This window comes from Anabrus simplex, chromosome 1 (assembly GCF_040414725.1).
Source record: "Anabrus simplex isolate iqAnaSimp1 chromosome 1, ASM4041472v1, whole genome shotgun sequence".
Taxonomy (NCBI): Eukaryota; Metazoa; Arthropoda; class Insecta; order Orthoptera; family Tettigoniidae; genus Anabrus; species Anabrus simplex.
This window is the reverse complement of record NC_090265.1, coordinates 956,937,486-956,962,261: the sequence shown is the minus strand read 5'-3', so window position 1 is coordinate 956,962,261 and position 24,776 is coordinate 956,937,486.

The following is a 24,776-nucleotide window of genomic DNA, read 5'->3' as shown; positions in this document are numbered from 1 at the left end:
GACATCCACTTCCCTGTCTGCCATTGGCTCGTGATGGTTCGTGTGCGTATTGTTGTTTACATCCGCTGACCATCAACCTGATAACCTCACCTAGCCAACTCATTGCCTCGTGTAATGCCTACATGTTTTTCAGTATTTAACCATGAGTAAAAAGTTAAGTGGTGCTGAATACAAAAAACATGCTGGTAAAATGCAGAGTGATGAACTTGAACGACTTAAGAAAGTGCCCAAAATGCGAAAGTACTTTGACTTGTTTAATTCCAACCTCGGAATCGGAATGCCAAGATGACTTAATGAAACCATTGACTTCGTCATCGGTCCCATTTAACTTTATACAAGAAGACTTACAAGGCCTAGATATACAGACTGATCAGCCCTGTGTTAGTATTAAATTGAAAGATGAGCCTGAAGTTGTCCAGCAGCCATTTGGAACTATTTCACAATCACAACCTGAGGTAACTTTACCTAATTCATTTTCTATCGATGATCCTGCTACTTGGAATGTCAAGTTAAATTCAGTAGTTGAGAATGTTATTAAACATTGTCCAAAACAAAACGTAATGGTGGATTTTTCGAAGTCTCTGCGAACTTACAATGATGGTAAAAGAATATTTTCTCAAAACATGTTTAAGAGTACTCTTTCTAATGGAGATGTTGTTTTAAGAGATTGGTTATTGTATTCACAGTCATCTGGGAAAATATTATGTATTCAATGCTGTTTATTTCAACCAGACAATGCAAAAACCCATTTTCTACCGGTTTTAATGACTGGAAGCACAGCTACGAACTATTGAAACATCATGAACATTCTCATGACGTACATCACCAGACAAAAACAGTTAATGCAGGTAAATAAAATTTGGTTTACACAGTATGAAGAAGAGGTAAACTACTGGCGAAGTATAATCTCAAGAATAGTTTCTGTTGTATGATATTTGGCAGTTAGGGTTTTACTTTTCCAAGGAGACAATGAGGATTTTAGATCAACTTCAAATGGTTTATATCTTGGATGCCTTGAGTTAATCAGTGAATATGACCCTTTCCTTGCCCAGCACATGGGGAAATATGGTAACAAAGGTCAAGGGCACACCTCATACCTTACACCTGTCTTCTCAATTATGTAATGAATTTATTGAACTTATGTAGAATTGTGTGCCTAAAACTGTAGTTAATGAAGTAAAAGAAGCTAGATACTACTCTCTCATTGTAGATTCGATGCCTGATTGCTCTCACACTGGCCAGTTGGCTACTGTTTTAAGTTATGTACCTCAAACAGAGCCAAAACCTGTAGAACGACTCATTAATCTTCTGCCTGGAATATCACATAGATCTGCTGGACTACAAAAAGCTGTAGTTGACTGTCTTGAGAGTTTCGAAATCAATATCAAGAATTGTAGCGGCCAAAGTTATGATAATGCTTCCAACATACACATGTCAGGAGCTTATTCAGGTCTTCAGGCCCGAATAAAGCAGCAAAGTCCCCTTACTAAATGCATACCGTGTGCAGCACATTCATTAAATCTTGTTGGTTTGGCTGCCGCAGAATGCTGCTCTGCCACAGTAGTTTTCTTTGACTTTCCAGGAGTTGTATAATTACTTGTCTGTGTCAACGTACAGGTGGAATATTTTGAAGCAATTCTTGGCAAAAAAAAAAAAAACGGTGCACCAGTGGTAAAATCTTTATCAGAAACCAGATGGTCTGCAAGAGCCGACAAGTAAATTTCAGAATTTCGAGACCATTTTTCTATTAGTTGTGTGGAATAACATTTTGGAAAGAGTTGACAAGTGTTCTAAAAACTTGCAGTCTGAAAATCTTAATCTTGAGGGAGGAGTAAAACAATTGAAAACTCCGAAAGGATTCATCAAATCTAAAAGGGATGAGTTTGACATATATATGCAATCTGCTTTGAAAATAGGTGGATGTGATGTTCCAAGCTACTCAAGAGTAAGAAAATGGAAAATGTTTGCAGATGAAACACAAGGGATTGAAGGAGACCTAGATGAAAGAACAAATTTCAAAAATAATGTGTTCCTTAAAATATTGGACACACTTATGGGAAACTTAGCAAGAAGGAAAGAAGCATATGAAGTCGTAGCTTCCAGATTTCAAGTGTTACCTCTACTACTGACTTGCTTATCCGAATCATCAGAAGTGAAGAACGCTGCTTTGAAACTTAGTTTGTTGTACCCTGAAGACATCAGTCAAGATTTTGTAAATGAGTGTGTACACTTTCAAAGGTATGTTGAACTCGAGGGATTCCAAAACTTGCCTAAAGTGTATTCTTATATTAAGCAAAACAATTTGTCAAGTTCTTTTCCCAACTTTGAAACTGCAATTAGGATGTTTTTGACTTTACCAATAACCAACTGTACTGCAGAAAGGGATTTTTAAGTTTTAAGCAGAGTAAAAAATTCTAAGAGGGCAACTCTTCTTAATGTAAAGTTAAGCTCATTAGTCCTTATGTGCACTGAAAAAGATTTAACTTTGAAAACCAACTTAGATGAAATTATTCAAGAGTTTGCTAAGAAAAAATCAAGGAAAAATATTTTATGTAAATTAGTATTATATACAAGTAGCCTATAAACAAAACTTTTATTTTTAAATGTGATCAAAATCAATTACAATACATTAATAACTAATAATTAATAAATAAAAAGAGCCAGATTCTTATTTGGTTGTTACCTTTATTTGGCTTGATAAATTTAATTATGATATTTAACTTTATTTGCATAGTGTGCTATTTTAAAACTCATAATCTTGAAAACTGTAATATTTAATTTATAAACAATTATTTTTTTAGAGGAACAGAAAATTAGCGGGGAGGAAGGGGGGCAGCTAAATATTGTTTGCCCAGGGCGCTAACTACCTGAAATCGGGGCTTGGCTACAATGACGTTCCTTTCCTTATTGTTTCCCACATAGCTGATTATCTTATCAAATTATCTGCGCTACCCTTTCCTGGTTTGTAAACTCCAAAAACATCAAGTTGCCTATTACACTAGCCTGCAAAATAAAACTCTTTTTGTGCGGTAAAAACGAAACTAGGTGGGTTTTATGAATTTCTTAACGCAGAATTCGAGAAAAAAAAAAAAGTTTTGGCGAATCACGTCTGGTTTGGTGGCAATTTTACAAAATATTATTTTGTTCTTACGTAAAATTGTTGATACTTAGTATTGATTAAATTTGATGTATTAATGTAAATTTCAGCTTGCAAAACGCAATCATATTTTTCATGCATTGAATACACATAAATGCTGCTTTGTAAGCAAGTAGGTAGTATGTATTATATTTTTAATGTATATTGAAATTCGTGAAACTGAAGCATAAAGCGCCTATTTAGTTTCGACTGTACAGTTGCTTTTAAATTAATATAACCGTACCTTGAATAAAAATTACATGGTTAAACATACATAGTTTTGTTACTTACATTATGTGCAGGTTAGATTCACACCTCCGTCTTTTCCCGTTTCCCGTGGAATTTCCGGGTTTTTGAAGTTCTTGAATGATCTCTAGAAGGGTCGTCTCTTGCATCTTTGAATGCGTTCCATGCCTCTTTCTCAATTTTGGTCATCGTGTCTGTGAAAATTTTATCCTTCATCTGTTTACGAATCTGTGGTCCATCAAATATGCCTTCTTTGATTTTTTCATCTAATAATGAGGGAAATTTAGTGGATAAATATTGGAAGCATAGGCTACTTTTATCTAATGCCTCGACATACAGTTTCATCAATCCAAATTTTATGTGCAAGGGTGGAAATAAACTTTTTTTCACGGTCAATAAGACTTACATTCAAGACATTTTTGGATTCTGGTTATAGTTGTTTCCTTTCTGTCCAATTCACTGTATCCCAGTGTGGATCGGAGCGTGGGTTGGCGACCAAGGGGCCCTTAGCTGAGTCCTGGCATTGCTTCCACTTACTTGTGCCAGGCTCCTCACTTTTATCTATCCTGTCCGACCTCCCTTGGTCAACTCTTGTTCTTTTCCGACCCCGACGCTATTAGGTTTGCGAGGGCTAGGAAGTCTTTCATTTTCACGCCCTTCGTGGCCCTTGTCTCCCTTTACCGATATCTTCATTTTTCAAAGTGTCGGACCTCTTCCTCTTTTTTCCTCGGTTTAGTGTTATATAGAAGATATTTACCCATCTGCACTTCCTCTAATATCAATAATCACCACCACCACCACCCTCTAATAAACGTTCCCCATCGTTTTCTTTATCATCTCCCATTCATCTATCAATTACTACGGCAAGTTGTTTCAAGTTGAACCTCACATTGCAATTTTCTTTTATTATTTCTTCCTATTTTTAATATATTTTTATTTGGCCTTATTCTTTTTAATGTTTTAAATTATTCTCAAACTTATATATCTACTTTGAATTTGACAAAATTAAATCCTACACTGTTTTCCTAAGACTTCAATTACGTCACCTTTTACTCTTCGGCCTGAGAAACAAATGCCTACAAGACCTGTCTAGCAACGACTCTACATAAGTGCATACTTGACCTGCTTGTGAACTTCAACTATATTTGTTTTCGGCGCAAGACAATGATGTTCTGTTTATTCTCTTGACTGCGATCATTGTGTTTTGGACATTAACTGAATTGCTACGATATGAATCAATGTTAATTTTTTGCCTGTGTTCAATGTATTAGTTGTTTTAAGATCTTTATATCTTGCCCTACTTTACTATTTGGCTGATGATGACACTTGTAATGTGTCGAAACCGGTCCCAATAAACAAGTTGTGACTTCTTTTTAGTTCAACTTACAACGAAGTATTGAAAGGTGGATCCTTCTAATATTGTACATCTTTTTATTTCTCTATTCAATATGGAACGATCATGAAGTTTTTAACTTTAAATTCCTAATTGAAGAGTAAAGGCCGATTCACGCATCTCCAGGACATGACAGTGCTATTTCCTTATCCATCCTTTCCGACATGAATTTTTACATGTCTGATCTCACACTTCAGTTCCACGCAGGAAACTTGGTATCCTACTTGAAGAAAGGAGAGAAGTGGAAAGACAGGAAAAGAGAGTGGTGGTGGAGATGGTAATTGTTGTTTTAAGAGGAAGTACAACTAGGCAACCATCCTCCATTAACACTAATCAGGGAGGCAACACTTCGAAGAATGAAGGTATTGACCAAAGAAAGACAAAGGCTATGAAGAATGTGAAACTGAAAGACTCCCTCGGGCTCGCAAACGTAATATGGGAAAAGAGAAATCATGTCCATGAAAATATAATTGGCGTGCAAATATGTATTGCCGGCATGGATCACGGAGAAGCACCGAATGTCATGGCAAATGCCGTCATCGGAAGCTCTGGAACTCATTGCTTTGCTTGGTTTTCGCACATGACTTGTGTTCATGTTCACTTCACAATGACTCTAGGGCAAAATTCAAGTTTGAATTAATCTCACCTTGTGATATAATTAATGTGGTAAAAGGTTTTAAAAACTCAAAAAGTGAAGACTATTTTTGTCTCTCAAATCATGTTTTAAAGATAGTCATTGATGTTATTGCTGTACCATTTGCTTTTATAACAAATAATGTGATTAAGTTAAGTATATTTTCGAAGATGTTCAAAATATCAAAAAACTATTCCCCTGTTTAAAAATAAGGATAAAGATAACCCCATCTGGATACAGACCAGTTACACTCGTTTCCATTTTGGGTAAAGTAATTGAGGCAGTTGTGGAAAACAAGATGTATTTGTACTTCGATAAAAATAATTTTTCCAGTTCCTCACAATTTGGTTTTATGTCAGGCAAATCTACTATTCAAGCAGTAGAGAACCTAGTAAATGAAATATTAGTTGCTTTTGAAAAAAAGAAAATAGTATGTATTGCCCTGGTAGACCTAAGTAAAGCATTCAGTAGTATTCCACATAATACACTGACTGACAGAGCAAATGCAACACCAAGAAGGAGTGGTTCGAAAGGGATGAAAGTTGGGGAAAAAACAGAGACGGCACGGACGAATAATTGATGTTTATTTCAAACCGATATGCAGGTTACACAATGCGCACGGCATCGACTCAGTAGGATGTAGGACCACCGCGAGCGGCGATGCACGCAGAAACACGTCGAGGTACAGAGTCAATAAGAGTGCGGATGGTGTCCTGAGGGATGGTTCTCCATTCTGTCAACCATTTGCCACAGTTGGTCGTCAGTACGAGGCTGGGGCAGAGTTTGCAAACGGCGTCCAATGAGATCCCACACGTGTTCGATTGGTGAGAGATCCGGAGAGTACGCTGGCCACGGAAGCATCTGTACACCTCGTAGAGCCTGTTGGGAGATGCGAGCAGTGTGTGGGCGGGCATTATCCTGCTGAAACAGAGCATTGGGCAGCCCCTGAAGGTACGGGAGTGCCACCGGCCGCAGGACATGCTGCACGTAGCGGTGGGCATTTAACGTGCCTTGAATACGCACTAGAGGTGACGTGGAATCATACGCAATAGCGCCCCAAACCATGATGCCGCGTTGTCTAGCGGTAGGGCGCTCCACAGTTACTGCCGGATTTGACCTTTCTCCACGCCGACGCCACACTCGTCTGCGGTGACTATCACTGACAGAACAGAAGCGTGACTCATCGGAGAACACGACGTTCCGCCATTCCCTCATCCAAGTCGCTCTAGCCCGGCACCATGCCAGGCGTGCATGTCTATGCTGTGGAGTCAATGGTAGTCTTCTGAGCGGACGCCGGGAGTGCAGGCCTCCTTCAACCAATCGACGGGAAATTGTTCTGGTCGATATTGGAACAGCCAGGGTGTCTTGCACATGCTGAAGTATGGCGGTTGACGTGGCGTGCGGGGCTGCCACCGCTTGGCGGCGGATGCGCCGATCCAAGCGTGCTGACGTCACTCGGGCTGCGCCTGGACCCCTCGCACATGCCACATGTCCCTGCGCCAACCATCTTCGCCACAGGCGCTGCACCGTGGACACATCCCTATGGGTATCGGCTGCGATTTGACAAAGCGACCAACCTGCCCTTCTCAGCCCGATCACCATACCCCTCGTAAAGTCGTCTGTCTGCTGGAAATGCCTCCGTTGATGGCGGCCTGGCATTCTTAGCTATACACGTCTCCTGTGGCACACGACAACACGTTCTACAATGACTGTCGGCTGAGAAATCACGGTACGAAGTGGGCCATTCGCCAACGCCGTGTCCCATTTATCGTTCGCTACGTGCGCAGCACAGCGGCGCATTTCACATCATGAGCATACCTCAGTGACGTCAGTCTACCCTGCAATTGGCATAAAGTTCTGACCACTCCTTCTTGGTGTTGCATTTGCTCTGTCAGTCAGTGTATTATAATTGTTAAACTGAAATTATATTGATCTGGATGATGCAGAACTTGCTTTCTTTGAATCATACATACATTCATACATACATACATACATTATCATTACAGACTGTTATGCCTTTCAGCGTTCAGTCTGCAAGCCTCTGTGAATTTACTAAACGTCGCCACAATCCTCGATTTGCAACTAGTGTTGTGGCCTCATTTAGTTCTATACCTCTTATCTTTAAATCGTTAGAAACTGAGTCTAACCATCGTCGTCTTGGTCTACCTCTACTTCTCTTACCCTCCATAGCAGTCCATTATTCTCCTAGGTAACCTATCCTCCTACATTCGCCTCACATGACCCCACCACCGAAGCCGGTTTATGCGTACAGCTTCATCCATCGAGTTCATTCCTAAATTAGCCTTTATCTCCTCATTCTGAGTACCCTCCTGACATTGTTCCCACCTGTTTGTACCAGCAATCATTCTTGCTACTTTCATGTCTGTTACTTCTAACTTATGAATAAGATATCCTGAGTCCACCCAGCTTTCGCTCCCGTAAAGCAAAGTTGATCTGAAAACAGACCGATGTAAAGATAGTTTCGTCTGGGAGCTGACTTCCTTCTTACAGAATACTGCTGATCGCAACTGCGAGCTCACTGCATTAGCTTTACTACACCTTGATTCAATCTCACTTACTATATTACCATCCTGGGAGAATACACAACCTAAATACTTGAAATTATCGACCTGTTCTAGCTTTGTATCACCAATCTGACATTCAATTCTGTTGAATTTCTTACCTACTGACATCAATTTAGTCTTCGAGAGGCTAATTTTCATACCATACTCATTGCACCTATTTTCAAGTTCCGAGACATTAGACTGCAGGCTTTCGGCAAGTCTGCCATTAAGACCAAGTCGTCAGCATAGGCCAAACTGCTTACTACATTTCCACCCAACTGAATCCCTCCCTGCCATTTTATACCTTTCAGCAGATGATCCATGTAAACTACAAACAGCAAAGGTGAAAGATTACAGCCTTGTCTAACCCCTGTAAGTACCCTGAACCAAGAACTCATTCTGCCATCAATTCTCACTGAAGCCCAATTGTCAACATAAATGCCTTTGATTGCTTTTAATAATCTGCCTTTAATTCCATAGTCCCCCAGTATGATGAACATCTTTTCCCTCGGTACCCTGTCATATGCTTTCTCTAGATCTATGAAACATAAACACAACTGCCTATTCCTCTCGTAGCATTTTTCAATTACCTGGCGCATACTGAAAATCTGATCCTGACAGCCTCTCTGTGGTCTGAAACCACACTGGTTTTCATCCAACTTCCTCTCAACGACTGATCGCACCCTCCCTTCCAAGATGCCAGTGAATACTTTGCCTGGTATACTAATCAGCGAGATACCTCGATAGTTGTTGCAATCCTTCCTGTTCCCTTGCTTATAGATAGTTGCAATTACTGCTTTTGCCCAATCTGAAGGTACCTTACCAACACTCCATGCTAATTTTACTACTCTATGAAGCCATTTCATCCCTGCCTTCCCACTATACTTCACCATTTCAGGTCTAATTTCATCTATTCCTGCTGCCTTATGACAATGGAGTTTATTTACCATCCTTTCCACTTCCTCAAGCATAATTCCACCAACATCATTTTCCTCCTCCCCTTGAGCTTCGCTGTTCACAACACTACCAGGATGATTTCCTTTTACATTGAGAAGATGTTCAAAATATTCCCTCCACCTCTCCAGTGATTCCCTGGGATCTATTATGAGTTCACCTAAATTACTCAAAACACTGTTCATTTCCTTTTTCCCTCCCTTCCTAAGATTCTTTATTACTGTCCAGAAAGGTTTCCCTGCTGCTTGACCTAGCCTTTCCAGGTTGTTACCAAAGTCTTCCCATGACTTCTTTTTGGATTCAACAATTATTTGTTTCGCTCTGTTTCTTTCATCTACATACAACTCCCTATCTGCCTCGGCCCTTGTTTGGAGCCATTTCTTATAAGCCTTCTTTTTACGTTTACAAGCTGCTCTCACTTCATCATTCCACCAAGATGTTCGCCTTTTCCCATTTTTACACACAGTTGTTCCTAGGCATTCCATGGCTGTTTCTACTACAGCATCCCTGTATGCCACCCATTCACTTTCTATATCCTGAACCTGCTTAATGTCTACTGTTCGAAACTTCTCACTAATCATATCCATGTACTTCCGTCTAATTTCCTCGTCCTGGAGATTTTCTACCCTTATTCGTTTGCAGACAGATTTCACTTTCTCTACCTTAGGCCTAGAGATACTTAGTTCACTACAGATCAGATAGTGGTCTGTATCATCGAAAAATCCCCGGAAAACTCGTACATTCCTAACAGATTTCCTGAATTCGAAGTCTGTTAAGATATAGTCTATTATGGATCTGGTACCCCTAGCCTCCCATGTGTAGCGGTGAATAGCCTTATGCTTGAAGAATGTATTCGTAACAGCTAAACCCATACTAGCACAGAAGTCCAGCAAACGCTTCCCATTCCCATTAGCTTCCATATCTTCCCCACATTTACCAATCACCCTTTCGTACCCTTCAGTTCTATTCCCAACTCTCGCATTGAAATCGCCCATTAGCACTATTCTATCCTTGCTGTTTACCCTGACTACGATGTCACTCAATGCTTCATAAAACTTGTCAACTTCATCCTCATCTGCACCCTCACATGGTGAATACACGGACACAATTCTAGTCCTAATTCCTCCAACTGACAAATCTACCCACATCATTCGCTCATTTACGTGCCTAACAGAAACTATGTTCCGTGCAATGGTATTCCTGATAAAGAGCCCTACCCCAGACTCTGCCCTTCCCTTTCTAACACCCGTCAAGTACACTTTATAATCTCCTATCTCTTCCTTGTTATCTCCCCTTACCCGAATATCACTTACTCCTAGCACATCCAGATGCATCCTCTTTGCTGACTCAGCCAGTTCTACTTTCTTTCTTCCTTCCATAAGCCCCATTAATATTGATAGCTCCCCATCGAATTCCATTTCGTTCGCCAAGTTGTTTCCAAGGAGTCCCTCACCTGTCAAATAGGAGTGGGACTCCGTTACTCCCATAGGTCCGAGGCTTGCTTAAAATGTTCTGAGCTCGGTCGATCATATCTGAAGAAAAGAATGCAAATGGTAGTTGCTGGTGACAGAAAGTCAGAACTTAAAGAAACGAAGGTTGGAATCCCTCACGGTTCGATCTTAAGTCCAATCACGATTGTGATATTTACTGTATTAATGATTTAACACATTATTTGGGCAATAACACTATTCTTTTTGCAGATGAAACAACTTTTTTTGGAATTGACTCTAATCTAAATTCTGCTCAGTCTATTGTAGATGATATATTAAATAGGTCCAATGTCTGGTTTCAGGCCAATAGTCTAACAGTAAATGTAGAAAAATTGGAAAATACTGAATTTAGCCTTAAAAATTCCACTGCTGAATCTAAATCTGAGAGACTTCTAGGAGTATATTTAGACAGTAAACTTTTGTGGGAAGCACATGTAAATAATTTAACTATTAAGATATCTAGAGTTCTTTTTCTCCTACGTATATTAAAAAACATGTGTCAGTCATCATATAATTGTTACAGCATACTTTGCCTTTTTCCATTCTCACCTTCAGTATGGCATTAGGATTTGGGGCAACAGTCTTGGAGCTAATTTTTTTTTTTTTTTTTTTTTTTTTTTTTATATCAAAAGAAAGCAATTAGAATTTTAATGGGATTAAATAAGATAGATAGCTGTGTAAATGCATTTTGCAAATTACATATAATGACTGTACCTAGCCTGTATATATAATCTGTTCCATGTCAAAGAAAATTTGCAATATTATAAACAACATTTGGAAATACATGAACATAATACTAGAAGTCGCTCCATATTAGATTTACCTTCATTTAGTTTAAGCTAGCACTTATATTTTCAATATAAGTTTATTAATAAACTTCCAAAAATTCTTGTGGAAGCATCAATAAGTAAATTTAAAACTACTCGTAAAACATGGATAACATCAAAGGTTTTTTTATTATATAAATGATTTCTTTAATTCAGATTTTCCTTCACACATCGGCATAGGAAAAAAGAACACAACGAACGTTGTTCTGATGGACTGCATATTCATGCGTGGTTGGAAGGAGTAACCAGTCTTAAGGGAAATAATGGATAGGAAGAACTTTGTGAGATACGAGGTATTCAATCTAGGCCATCGATATGTGAACTTAATGACGAAGTCTATTGTAACTATGTTACTTAATGACTAATAAAGAACCTTGAATCTTGAAAAGGTGACAATATTTTATTTTGTCAGAAGATGCCGTCACATCCTGGAGATGTGTCAATCAATCTTTATGGTTGAAATTTGACCTGCCAGGTACATTTTGCTGAATAATACTACTACAAGAAAGAGAGGAAAACCATATGGTATTTGGCTGAAATTCTATTCAATAGAGGCCATGATGAACCAGTCTTGAACAGGCACGAATCAGGAGCTCCGACATTTTTTGAACTCCTTAGCCGTACGCGTCTATCGCTATAAAATCTGCATTACCAAAGGGCACCACTTTCCTGTCTCAGGATGTATTTGTGAAATATGTGGCCTTTTCTGTGGGACATACCACATTCTTAAATGTCAAAAAAGGGGATAAACCAGTTATCCAGTTTATCAAAAATTAAAACTTTAATAATCTAATTGCACAGTTTGTGCGCATTTCATTAATTATTATTATTAACTTTATTGGCCACACTGAACCACTTGAGTCATTCCACATTCAATTTCTCTTTGAAGGTTGTACTGTTTGGTTCTTGTGATCTGCCCAGTACTTTTTCATTCGTTTTGATCATAATTTTCTCAGTTTGCCTGAAATTGCTAAGCCCTTCTATGCACCATTTCTGCTAAAATTTGAGTCTTAAAATTGGTGTTGATTTTATTTTTGTTCTCTGCATCTCTTAACTCGTGTCCAACAGCTTTGAGATCTTGCTGAATTTTGCAGATCCATGAGCGTGGGATAGGAATATTCATCAGGAATGCTACTGCATGCAACATTGTTTCTGTTAGACACATAAATGAGCGAATGATGTGGGTAGATTTGGCAGTTGGAGGAATTAGGAGGAGAACTGTCTCAGTGTATTCACTATGTGAGGATGCAGATGAGGATGTTGACAAGTTTTATGAAACATTGAGTGACTTCGTAGTCAGGGTTAACAGCAAGGATAGGATAGTGCTAATGGGCGAGGTCAAAGGGACTGTATTGCGACTGACCTGTCTAAAGCATTTGATAAGGTGGATCATGGGAGACTACTGGCAAAAATCAGTGCACGTGGATTAGAAAAAAGAGTGACCGAATGGGTTGCTATATTTCTGGAAAATAGATCTCAGATAATTAGAGTAGGCAAATCTTTATCTGACCCTGTAATAATTAAGAAAAATCCTCACAGCAGTATTATTGGACCTTTATGTTTTCTTATATATAAATGATATGAGTAAAGAAGTTGTAATGTTATTACAGTAACAATATATCCCTTTGTTACCTACCAGTACAAATTTGTACCAGGTATTCCCAATTTAATTATAAATCATACGCATGTATTACAGGCCTCTGCAGCCTACCGGTACATATTTGTACCTTCTACTTCTAATACGAGCTTTGTGGAAATAATTTTCTGGTGTAGCACTAGATGACAGGGTATTTACCGCCAAGATGTCTTACAAGCTGGCATCAAGTCACGTACTACGATTGAATGTTCATTTTTCGTCCATCTCAATGCAAATCATGCAATATTATTGCCTGAATTACATTATTAGTCCTTGCTCTGCTTCACCAAATGGTAATATTACTGATTTCTCACACATGAGAGAAGTTATGTATTGTAATGTTTGTAGTACAAATTTGTACTGTCAGGCTTTAGTGTGGCTTGCCTGTAAAACACTTCAGCCAAACGTTTACATTGTGAAAGTGTGAGTGGCAGTGCTCCATGTGTAAGCCAACTAGTTTATTTTGTTATAAAGATGAATGAATCTTTGAAGGAAACCGAAATTTCAGTTCTGTTGGAGACATTACCGAATACTGATAGCTGTTCTCCTCATGTGAGTGATACTGATGATGATGATGATGATGATGAAGGTGCGATTTTGCCTGGACCTACAAACTATGATAAAGTGTTTTTGCAAACGTTGGGGAATGAAGAAATTGTGAGTGATGACAATTCTCCTCAGAATCAGGAAGAACTTGTATCTGATCAGCCATCCAGAGGTTTGAGTCAAATAATAAAACATAGGGAAAGAAAAGAAAAGGTCTGTTGAACCTTAGCCTGATCGCAGACGGAGGAAGAGAGATCTGAACACTACAATTCCTATATATTCTCTATCACAAGGTAAGTCTCTGAGAATGCCATTCTTTCAATATAATTGGTAGAAACGTGATATTGCCCTTCCGGTCATCAACCCTTAGCTATAATATACTTTCCATTACTATTCTATGTAATGTGTACCTCAGCATTAGTATGTGTTTTTTATTATTAGGAAAAATTAGTCTATTTCTAAGCTCTAACGAAATGTCTGTTTCAGTAAAAATGATTATCCTTTACTTTGTCCAGGTGCTGTTGAAAACTTCTTTGTTGGTTGTACAACACCCACGGGTGTATTCTTGGCGCTACTTTATCCAGTAATACAACCTATAACGTTTCAAAGCAATGTGTACGCTACGCAGAAGGGAAAAAATCTGGACATGAAACAAGATGAACTTTTGCCATTTATTGGCTTAAACTTCCTAATGGGGTACAACTGTTTGCCATCTTGGAGACAGTACTGGGATACGAGCCGTGACCTCAATCTGTCAGTTGTAACAGGAAAAATGCCTAGGGTTAGATTTGCTACAATAATGAGTTACCTCCATGTGAATGACAATAATGCTATGCCTGCAAATAACACTGACAGCACAATAAGCTTGTTGTAAAAGATGTTATGTTCAGTGTAAATTACGGTACACATTTACCACAACTTGTTCATGGAAATAAGGCTTTTGATGTTTCAGTATGATAACTTGCCACCTGCAAGATGGTCACCCCATCTACAAGGTAGGCTTGTACTTGGGGTCAAGTGGGTTTCATAACAAAAACCCTCAATTTTCATGGGCAAGTAATCATCAATTTTTTATATCTTTTGTCCTGGAGCCAATTTTGTACCAAAATTTAGTCAAATATTGTGTTGTAAAAATGGAGTACAAAACTGTTACTTAAAAGCCTGTCGGTACAAATTTGTACCATGGCTGTATTTTGAACATTGAGCACCATATCGAGCTGAAAACAACAGGATATCTTATTATGTTCACAAATAAATGAAATTTCTTGTAAAAAGTGTTTTTCCTTGAAATTCAAGTTTCTTAGTTAACAAAGGGATATTATTCGGGATCTGACTCTATTCGAGAAGCTGTATACTTTAAATTACATGTCTGTTAATGTATATGGGACACTGTCAATGTTTTCTTCTGCTCATTTCATATGAGACTATTGTGGCATATTGTCATCGAGTTATATTGAAACATTCCTCCGTGTTGCTCGTATATGCTGTGTGTGTGATAGCTAAGCGAACTCCGACACCATCTGTCTGAGAACATTATTACTAGTCTTGTGTACGAACTCTTATCAACAGAGCACACAATTATCGCCAGACACTACCGCACGCGCATGCTACTTAGGAAAGAGGCTGTCTACCATTAAGCCTGAACAAGGACGGATGCTGGAAGCCATGTCTTCCCTCTCATCTCGTAAGATAAAGCTCAACCCGACAGGAGTCGGATAAAAAAGAAAGGAACACTAAAGGATGATTTGTGTATTCAGTTATGGTTTTTAGAAAATTATAGTATGTACGACTGAATAGGCTTAAATTTTTTTTGGTGACGGTGATTGCCGGCGTATGGGTCTGCATGGGTAAGATGTTATCGTATATCTCTTCACGACTGTAAGTACCTTATTTTAATTTTTTGGTGAGGTCATATTATTCTTTATGTGTCATTTGACTATTGCTGTGGGAATTATTGTGAGAGTTTGGTTTATGTTCTACTCATATTCACCATTTGTACTCCATGTTGGTGCCATTTAAATGATATGCCCATTATTTTAGCAGTTAACTTGAAATTCTTTTGCTTTTCCAAATTTTATTTTCCCTCTCTGATTAATATTTATTCTGCTCATTTGGTGTGTTTCCTTGTATTATTTCATTGGTGCGTGTGTTATTGCTATTTAAATTTTCTTGTGGCTTGTTGCTATGGTAATCCTTGTTCCGTGTTCGTGCTAGTTTTCATTTTGTCATTCCGTTTTGGTTTATTCATATTAAGTACGTTTATTTCGACTCCATTATGATCATGTGTTAACCTATGCACTGCGTAATCACCATTTTGTCACCTTTCTCCCTTCTTACTTAATGGATTATTATTATTATTATTATTATTATTATTATTATTATTATGTTGGTCTTCTTAAAAGTTAAATTTGCTTTGGCAATTAATCTCTAAGTTACTTAAGGTTTATATTGTTTGATTATTACTATTATTCATTAGTTCGTTTCTGATAAATTCTTATTTGTCCTTATTATATTAAAAACTTTCATTTACTTAGAATGTCATGACAACTACAAAATATTACTGTTCCCATACGTAAATAATTTTAAATTATGTGTCTACGTATTATCCATTTATTTAAACTTCATTTTTAGTAGGTTTTATTTCAAGCTTATAATTTAAAATGTAATATTCTAAAGAAGAAGTTCACTAAATATATATTATTTAATGGGATTTTATGCATTCCTTGGTGGAGGGTTTCTAACGTTTGTTAACCTTATCTTAACTTCACACTGTTGTATTTTCTTATCTCTGCCTTGCCAAATTATGTAAATGTGTCATTGTTGTTCTTATCTTGGGCATTCTTCTTTTGTTCTTGCGTGGCGTCGCTAATGTTGCTGTTATTGTTTTGATCTTGTCAGGAGATCGTGTTTGGCTCTCTGTGCGTGTTGACACCTTGGATTACCGGACCTGCCTTGATTTCCATTTTATTGACTATGAGTTTTAATTGTAGTTGATTTACTAATCTGTTGGATTTTATTTTGGATTTAAGTTTTATTTATTTGTGTCTGATCTTTTTCTTTCCTAATTTTGGGCTGGTTATGTGTTAAATATTTTATGTCTGGATATACTTATGTTTCATTTTCATGTGATGATTTATGGAACTATGCTTCTGCCCAAATTTCGGGTGTGTGATTCCTCCACTAGGGATTGTTATAAGGTACTCACGGTTATTCATCTTAACTATTCGCTCCACATTAAATGTTACTAAATTTGATTTAATGTTAAAAATTAAGGTGCACCTTACCTAAGTTTGGTTAGTAAACAGAAAATATTTATTTTAAATGACTATATGTATTTTAATTTCATCGGTCTATTTATTAATTTTGCAAATTATAATTATGTTACTACTGATCTGTTTTCTTATATTTTAAAATTTTCTTTTATTTACAAAACAATTGAAATGTTTTCAAATTTTATTTAATGTAAATCATTACCTATTTTAATATATGTTACCTTAAAGAATTCTGGTGTTCTCCTTTGATGCCTGGTTCAGCATTTCCGGGGATCTAAACCTCTTTTTCTTATATGGGGTGGGTTTTCAGTGCAGTTTCTCGCTTCCACTTGTGTCCTGGTAAATTTATATATCTGAGTGTGTGTTATATTTTTAACTGTGCTTCCCTCCTTTGTCGTTAACGTTGCCCTATGGCGTTTTTTGAGCGTAACGTCATTCTTTGTCATCTCGGGGTGGTATCCAAAAGTGGAATCAGAGATAAGGCTTTTTGCAGATGATGTTATTCTGTACAGAGTAATAAATAAGTTACAAGATTGTGAGCAAAAAATGACCCCGATAATGTTGTGACATGGATATCGGGCAATGGTATGATGATAAACGAGGTTAAAAGTCAGGCTGTGAGTCTCACAAATAGGAAAAGTCCTCTCAGTTTTAATTACTGCATTGATGGGGTGAAAGTTCCTTATGGTGATCACTGTAAGTACCTAGGTGTTATAATAAGGAAACCAAGGAAACATAAATGGGATTGCAAAAAAAAAAAAAAAAGTACAGATCTCTGCATATGGTTATGAGGGTATTTAGGGATTGTAGTAAGGATGTAAAGCAGAGGGCATATAAGTCTCTTGTAAGACCCCAACTAGAGTATGGTTCCAGTGTATGGGACCCTCACCAGGATTGAACTGGAAAAAAAAAAAATCCAAAGAAAAGCAATTTGATTTGTTATGGGTGGTTTCCGAAAAAAAAAAAAAAAAAAAGGTAGCGTTACAAAAATGTTGTAAAGTTTGGGCTGGGAAGACTCGGGAGAAAGAAGACAAGCTGCTTGACTAAGTGGTATGTTCCGAGCTGACAGCGGAGAGATGGCATGGAATGACTTCCAATTTCTTTAAAATCATTTAAGAAAAGGCTAGGAAAATAACAGATATGGAATCTGCCACCTGGGTGACTGCCCTAAAGGCAGATCAGTATTGATTGATTGATTTATTTATATATTGATTGATTGATTGATTGATTGATTGATTGATTGATTGATTGATTGAGATGATGAAAAATTAAAAATTGCATTTCCTTCTGATTGCGGACAAAACTGATAGAGAGATACCTTCCTCTTTTAATTCTGAACAATGTACAGACAATACACTGATTTTATATTTATTTACTAGCAAGATACCTGTGATTCGCTAAGGTATTATAATGAAATTTTTTAATTGAATGCTTAACGTTTTATATATAATCCGCCGAAATTTGTGATCTAACTCGTTTTCTGAGGGAATCCGCCAAAATTCGTGATCTGACTCGTTTTCTGAGAGATTACGGCAAATTTCCTCCCCTTTTTCAATCTTTCTTTCCAGCAATCGATTTTGTACTTCCCGAGCTAGGTCAAGGTATTCCACTCGGTCTGTTGGGTCACTAAATCTTTGCCATCCTTTCCTATAAGCATTTTAAATATGGATCAAATCCTTGAGGAGATCATTGTCATTGCTGACAATGTGACCAGCACCATCGTCGTGCGTAGGCAAGTACACAAGATTTCTGGCGACACGAATCATATACTTCCATGCATTATTGACCTTATTATATGTGTTTAAATTTTTTATTTAAATGCCAGGAGAATCTACTGTAATCTAACTTTATGTTCTCCAAAGGAAAAGATGGTTCTTGAAAACGAACCCAGGAAAGATTAAAAATGATCAGTTTATTGATCAGAGTACGTACATTATGAACAGTAAAATCAATTGATCTCAACTCCTTTTTCACCCCACCACTGTTGATTAACTGCCCCCCCCCCCCCCTCCCAAAAAAGAAGGCGTGTTTCCTTATGTTTAAAGGAGATTCCAAATACCAATGTTCACGTCTGTTACCTTCAGTTCTGAGATACAAGTATCCCCATAAAAATAATTCACTTTCTTTCACTTCTTTTCACATCCCCCCCCCCTTCTCCTAAGTGAATTTCCCGTTAAAAAAATACTTGTTTCTTTAATAGTAAAAGACAAAGACACCTCCGTACAGGCCATGAAGGCCCTTGGAGGAGTGGAAGGTAAAGGCTTCCACCATTGTTAACCACGGCACGTGATGGTGTGGAGTGATTAGCTCTACGCCCGGCCGCCTTTGTCCCGAGGAATTAACCTGGTAGTCATTTTTGGTGTAGGCTGAATGAACCTCAGGGCCATATGCATCTCCGGAAGCGGAAATCTCGTTTCTTAAATTTTACGACTTCCTGACGGGGATTTGAACCCACGTCCTTCCGAGCGAACTAAGCACACCTTTACCGCCTCGGCCAGGCAGCCCCTCTTTAATAGTAAAGGATCTTCTAAATACCAATTATCACGACTCTAACATCTTCAGTTTTTGAGATGTGTGTCCTCATAAAAGGAATTCAACTCCTTTCCAACCCCGCCCCCCAAGATGATTTCCCTCACAAACGCTTTTCTTCTTTGTTTTTAAAGGAGATCCAAATACCAAATTTCACGTCTGTAACATCTTTAGTTTTTATTAGATATAAGTATCCTCATACAATTAATTCAATTAATTTTTCAATTCTTTCACCTCCCCCCTTCACTGGATTTTCCGAGAATACGTGTTTCTTTAATTTTAAACCAGATTCCAAATACCAATTTTCACGCCTGCAAAATATTTTGTTATTGAGATAATAGTATCCTCATACAAATAATTCAACTAATTTTTTAATTTCCTCCCCCCTTTAGGTGGATTTCTGAAAACAAAAAAATATGTATTCCTTTATTTTTAAAGGAGATTCCAAACATCAAATTTCACGTCTGTAACATCTTCAGCTTTTGAGATATCAGTATCCTATTTGAAAGAATTCAACCCCATTTTCAGTCACTTTGATCCCTCCACCCAAGTGGTTTTTCAGAAAACAAAAAATACATGTTTCTTTATTTTTAATAGCGATAAAAATACTATTTTTCACTTCAGTAACATGTTAAGTTTTTGAGATATACTGTAGAAATGCTCATTTTAAAATTTCACCCCCTGTTTAGTTCCCCTTAAGTGGAGTTTTCAAAAACAAATCACCTATGTTTCTTTACTTTTACAGGAGATTCCAAATACCAATTTTTACATTTGTAACATTTTACGTTTTTGAGATATGCTGTAGATATAGTCTTTCTAAAAATTCACCCCAATTTGTCACTCCTGTTTAACCCCCATTATTTGGAGTTTCCAAAAACAAAAAATATGTGTTTCTTTATTTTCAAGGAGATCCCAAATACCAATTTTCAGGTATGTAATATCTTCTGTTTCTGGGATATAAGTATCCCCATTTGAGGCATTCAACCACTTTATCACCCATTTTCACCCCTCCTATTGGGATTTTCTGAAAACAAAAAAAAAACTATGTTTCTTTACTTTTAAAGGAGATTCTAAATACCAATTTTTACATCTGTACCCTTTAAAAGTTTTTAGATATATATACGCTCATTTTAAAAATTAACCCCCCTTTTCACCCCATTAATTGTTTTTCCAAAAACAAAAATTACACGTTTCTGTATTTTTAAAGGAGATCCCAAATACAAATTTTCAGGTCTGTAATATCTTCAGTTTCTGAGATATAAGTGTCCTCATTAAAGGCATTCAACCCGTTATTCACCCCTTTTCACCCCTCCTATTGTCCGCCTCCATAGCGTAACGGTTAGCGTGATTAATTGCCGTCCTTGGGGGCCTGGGTTCGATTCCCGGTACTGCCAGAAATTTAAAATTGGCAGAAGGGCTGGTATGGGGTTGAAATGGTACATGCAGCTCACCTCTAATGGGGGTGTGCCTGAAAAGAGCTGTACCACCTCGGAATGAGGACACGAGTGTACTTTAAATTTCATTTCACCCCTCCTATTGGGATTTTCTAAAAACAAAATAATACGTGTTTCTTTATTTTTAAAGGAGATTCTAAATACCAATTTTTACATCTGTAAACTTTCAAAGTTTTGAGATATAGATACACTCATTTTAAAAATGCACCCCCCTTTTCACCCTCCCATTAATTGGATTTTCCAAAAACAAAAAAACATGTGTTTCTTTATTTTTGAAGGAGATCCCAAATTCCAATTTTCAGGTCTGTAATATCTTCAGTTTCTGAGATATAAGTATCCTTATTAAAGGCATTCAACCCCTTTTTCACCCCTCCTATTGGGATTTTCCAAAAAACAAAAACATACATGTTTTCTTATTTTTAAAGTAGATTCCTAATACCAATTTTGAAATCTGTAAACTTTTAAAGTTTTGGGATATAGATACACCCATTTTAAAATTTCACCCCCCTTTTCACCGCCTTAGCGGCTGAATATCCAAAAATCCTCTCTTAGCGGGCACCTACATGTTAATATGAATGTATTCCCAAAATTTCATTTCTTTATGTCCAGTAGTTTTGGCTCGGCGATGATGAATCAGTCAGTCAGGACAAGTTATTTTATATATATAGATTTATTTATTTATATAGCTTATGGTACAAATTTAGCAATGCACAAATTGAGAAAGAATAATTTACAAAACAGAATAAATATAAAAAGTAAAAGATAAAACACAAAGTAGAAATCGAACAATATATGTGCAAAACAAAGCAACAAAAATTAACAGAAATGATGCAAAATAGATGTAAGTGCATAATCTAACAAATGAAAAACGTTAACTAAACTCGCATGTCTAATTCCTGCAGCCATTGAATAGCTGTTGTTGAAGCTGTCAGGTCGTCAATAGTTCTGGAGAAGGCTCTATGCGGGCATCTGAAGGTGATATGTCACACAGTCACACCTTGGAGAAGATTGAAGGCCCAAAGAATGCATCGCAGAGTCGCTTCTGCCACGTCCAGTGCGCATTTTATTTAATGGGGCCCATACACTCTGCAGAATATGAAGTCTGAGTGGGGGCTGTGTAAGGTCAAAGATTGATCTCCATTCATCGGGGGCCTTAGCAGTCCATTCTTCATTCCAGCTTCGCAGTCTAAGAGCAATTTTTCTTCATAAATTTTTGAGACAGCAGTAGGGGAGGGTGTCTGGATTTCAGTTGGGTTGATAAGATTCTACAGAAGTCTTGATAAATTGCAAGTGATTTATTGGCCGGTATTTTTTTTTCTTGCAGCGCAGACCTGGAGGAAGGATGTAGCTAAGGACTGGAAGCAAGTGCAGTGGGGTAGTTTGTTTACACCCCAGATAATCTGCATTATCTGATTCAAGACGGTGTCACTTTTCTTGCTGTGGGTATAATTCAGCCAAACTGAAGAAGCCACATTTATTTTTAACTACAACAAAAACAGCTTCACGATCACCTGTACTATCTATCACTTCAGTTTCTCTATCGAGCTCATCTGGTATTATCAGCAGCATATCTAGAATAATTTTTCTCTCTAACTGGTTCAGTCACTTACTGAATCAGCTTTCCTTCCTATATTAACTTATTCACCATTTGTTGGTTATGCTTTTCTGTCATTTGCATTCCCTTATCAGTTAACATTTGGTAAATTGAGATCACCTGCTACAATAAAATTCTGTTGTGTGTCGTACCCCACACAGCTAATTATCTTGCCATATAATTCTGCATCAGCGTCAGCACCAGCCTTGCCAGGTTTGTATATCCCCAAAAACATCAAGTTGCCTATTATCTTCGGAGATAAATCTTACACTTAAATTTCATGTTTTTCATCCTTAGCTTTTTAATAGCTTACATTCTTTCACCAGTACAAATACTCCCCTTCCTATCATTCCTAACCTGTTTCTATAACAAACACTCCAGTTCCATGAAAAAAATTCAGCATCCATAATATCACTTCTCAGACATGATTCAGTTCCTATTACAATATCTGGTACATATACAAGAACTGTAAATAAAGTAGTGGCAATGTAGTCCAGACACTCGCAGGAAATAGGGCATGTGCAAATAGAATATTGGAGCGGTCAAGTGGTGCTGTTGTTGATGTGTAGGGTACATTTGACAGGCATCCACTTAGGAATGTTGTTGCTGTATGGCATTGAAGTGAAGAGTGTCGATTTTACTGCTCTAAAGCATGTTTTCAAAAGGTGATCAGCGTTCTTGGATTAAAATAGACGTTGCCCGTGGCACAAATGTATAGGAAAGATATCGAGGATTACATGAAGCCTGTGGCGAGAAGGCATTACTATATAGAACGGTTGCATGATGGATTGAGGCGTTTCATGTGGGTCGGAATGAGACTGCGGATTTGCACCCCACAGGTCGGCCGTCCATTCCTCAAGATCAGATTGACACCAAGAGTGGTCTCGTTTCTGTAGACCATCGATGGACTGTCTGGGAATTATCTGTAGAGGTTGGTCTCAGTCATCAAACGGTGTGGCACATACAGACAAAAGGTCTTAACATGAGAAAAAATATGTCCCGTTGGGTTCCACATCAACTCACCAACGTACAGAAATGACACCAGTATCCACCAGCTGGTATCAACCTGGACAGATACCGCAACAAAGGAGATGCATTTCTATAGTGTATTGTCACCATCGACGAGACGTGGGCATGAGTCTATGAGCCTGAATTAAAGCATCAGTTGAATGAATGATGTCACCCAGGTTTGCCGTGTCCACAGAAATTTTGACAGGAACCCAGTCGGGTGAAGCTTACTTGATTGTGGCATACGACTGCGAGGGTGTCATTCTTATGCATGCTGTGCCTAAAGGACAAACTGTCATCAGTGACTACTATTGCTGATTTCTGGAGTGACATCTGCATCCGGCTATGTGGTGCAAATGTCCATGTTTATAGCGTGATGATTGTCCTATTGTGTTGCATGACAACGCATGTTGTCGTGTTGCAAAAAATGTCAAGCTCTTATTGTGGCATTGGTAGGTCTTGGAACACCATCCGTACTCACCAGACATGAGTCCTTGTGGCTTCGACTGTTTCTGAAGTTGAACGTACCCCTCCGAGGCCACCGATTTTTCTGATATGGCTTCTGTACTCTGCGGAGTAGGGTGCTCCATCGCTGTCATCAACAGAGAACAGTTTGCCAATGGTTGCCAACGGCTTCCCGACATTTGGCAAAAGGTAACAGACTTCCTTCCGTGCTGCTGTAACAAGACCCCACACATCTCCAACTATGATAGTACCTATTCCAGGTTGCCTTACGCTGTTAGTGCCAATGCAGAAAATTACTACCTTTTCCTTACCCTCCTCCTTCCCTTCTATTTTCTTCAACATCTCCCTTAACCTAATTCCTGAATGACACTCTAGCCTGGTTCCCTCTTCTCCATACAATTTCCCCATGTGCCCAGCAACTGAGTCATCCATCACCAGGGCATCAACCTCACTCTCCTCATTAGATCCCCTCCTCTCCTGATCTCCCTTAACTTCCCTGACACCAGCAGAACCTACTTCCTCCTCCCTTCTCTCCCTCTCACTATCCTGCTCAACCTCCTCTTTGACACTTCCCTTGCCTCCATCTTCCCTCTGCTGAATCTATCTGCAGTGACTCATACTGATTCCTCACCGATACCTCTCCTGCGCCCATTCTCAGAGGAAAACCCTTAGCTCTCATTTTCGTTCCCCTTAAAACATTAGTTCATCTGTCTTACACAACTTCTACCTTTTCCTTCTCCTCCCTCTTGCCTGCCTACCATATCCTGTACAGTGACTGAGGGAGACCTATATTCATTCCTATCCTCCATTACAGGCCTAATTATCTCTCTCAAACTTGCTATCTCTTCCCTCATCTTCCTTAATTCAAAAGTATATATCAGAGGAAGGAAAAAATGTATACTATACAAAGATTTCATGACAATAATGCAAGCAAGAAAATGACTGATTAAATAACTACACTACAATCATCCTAATTATGAAATACTAGGAATAAGAGGCTAATTACAGAAATGTATAGTTACACTAAA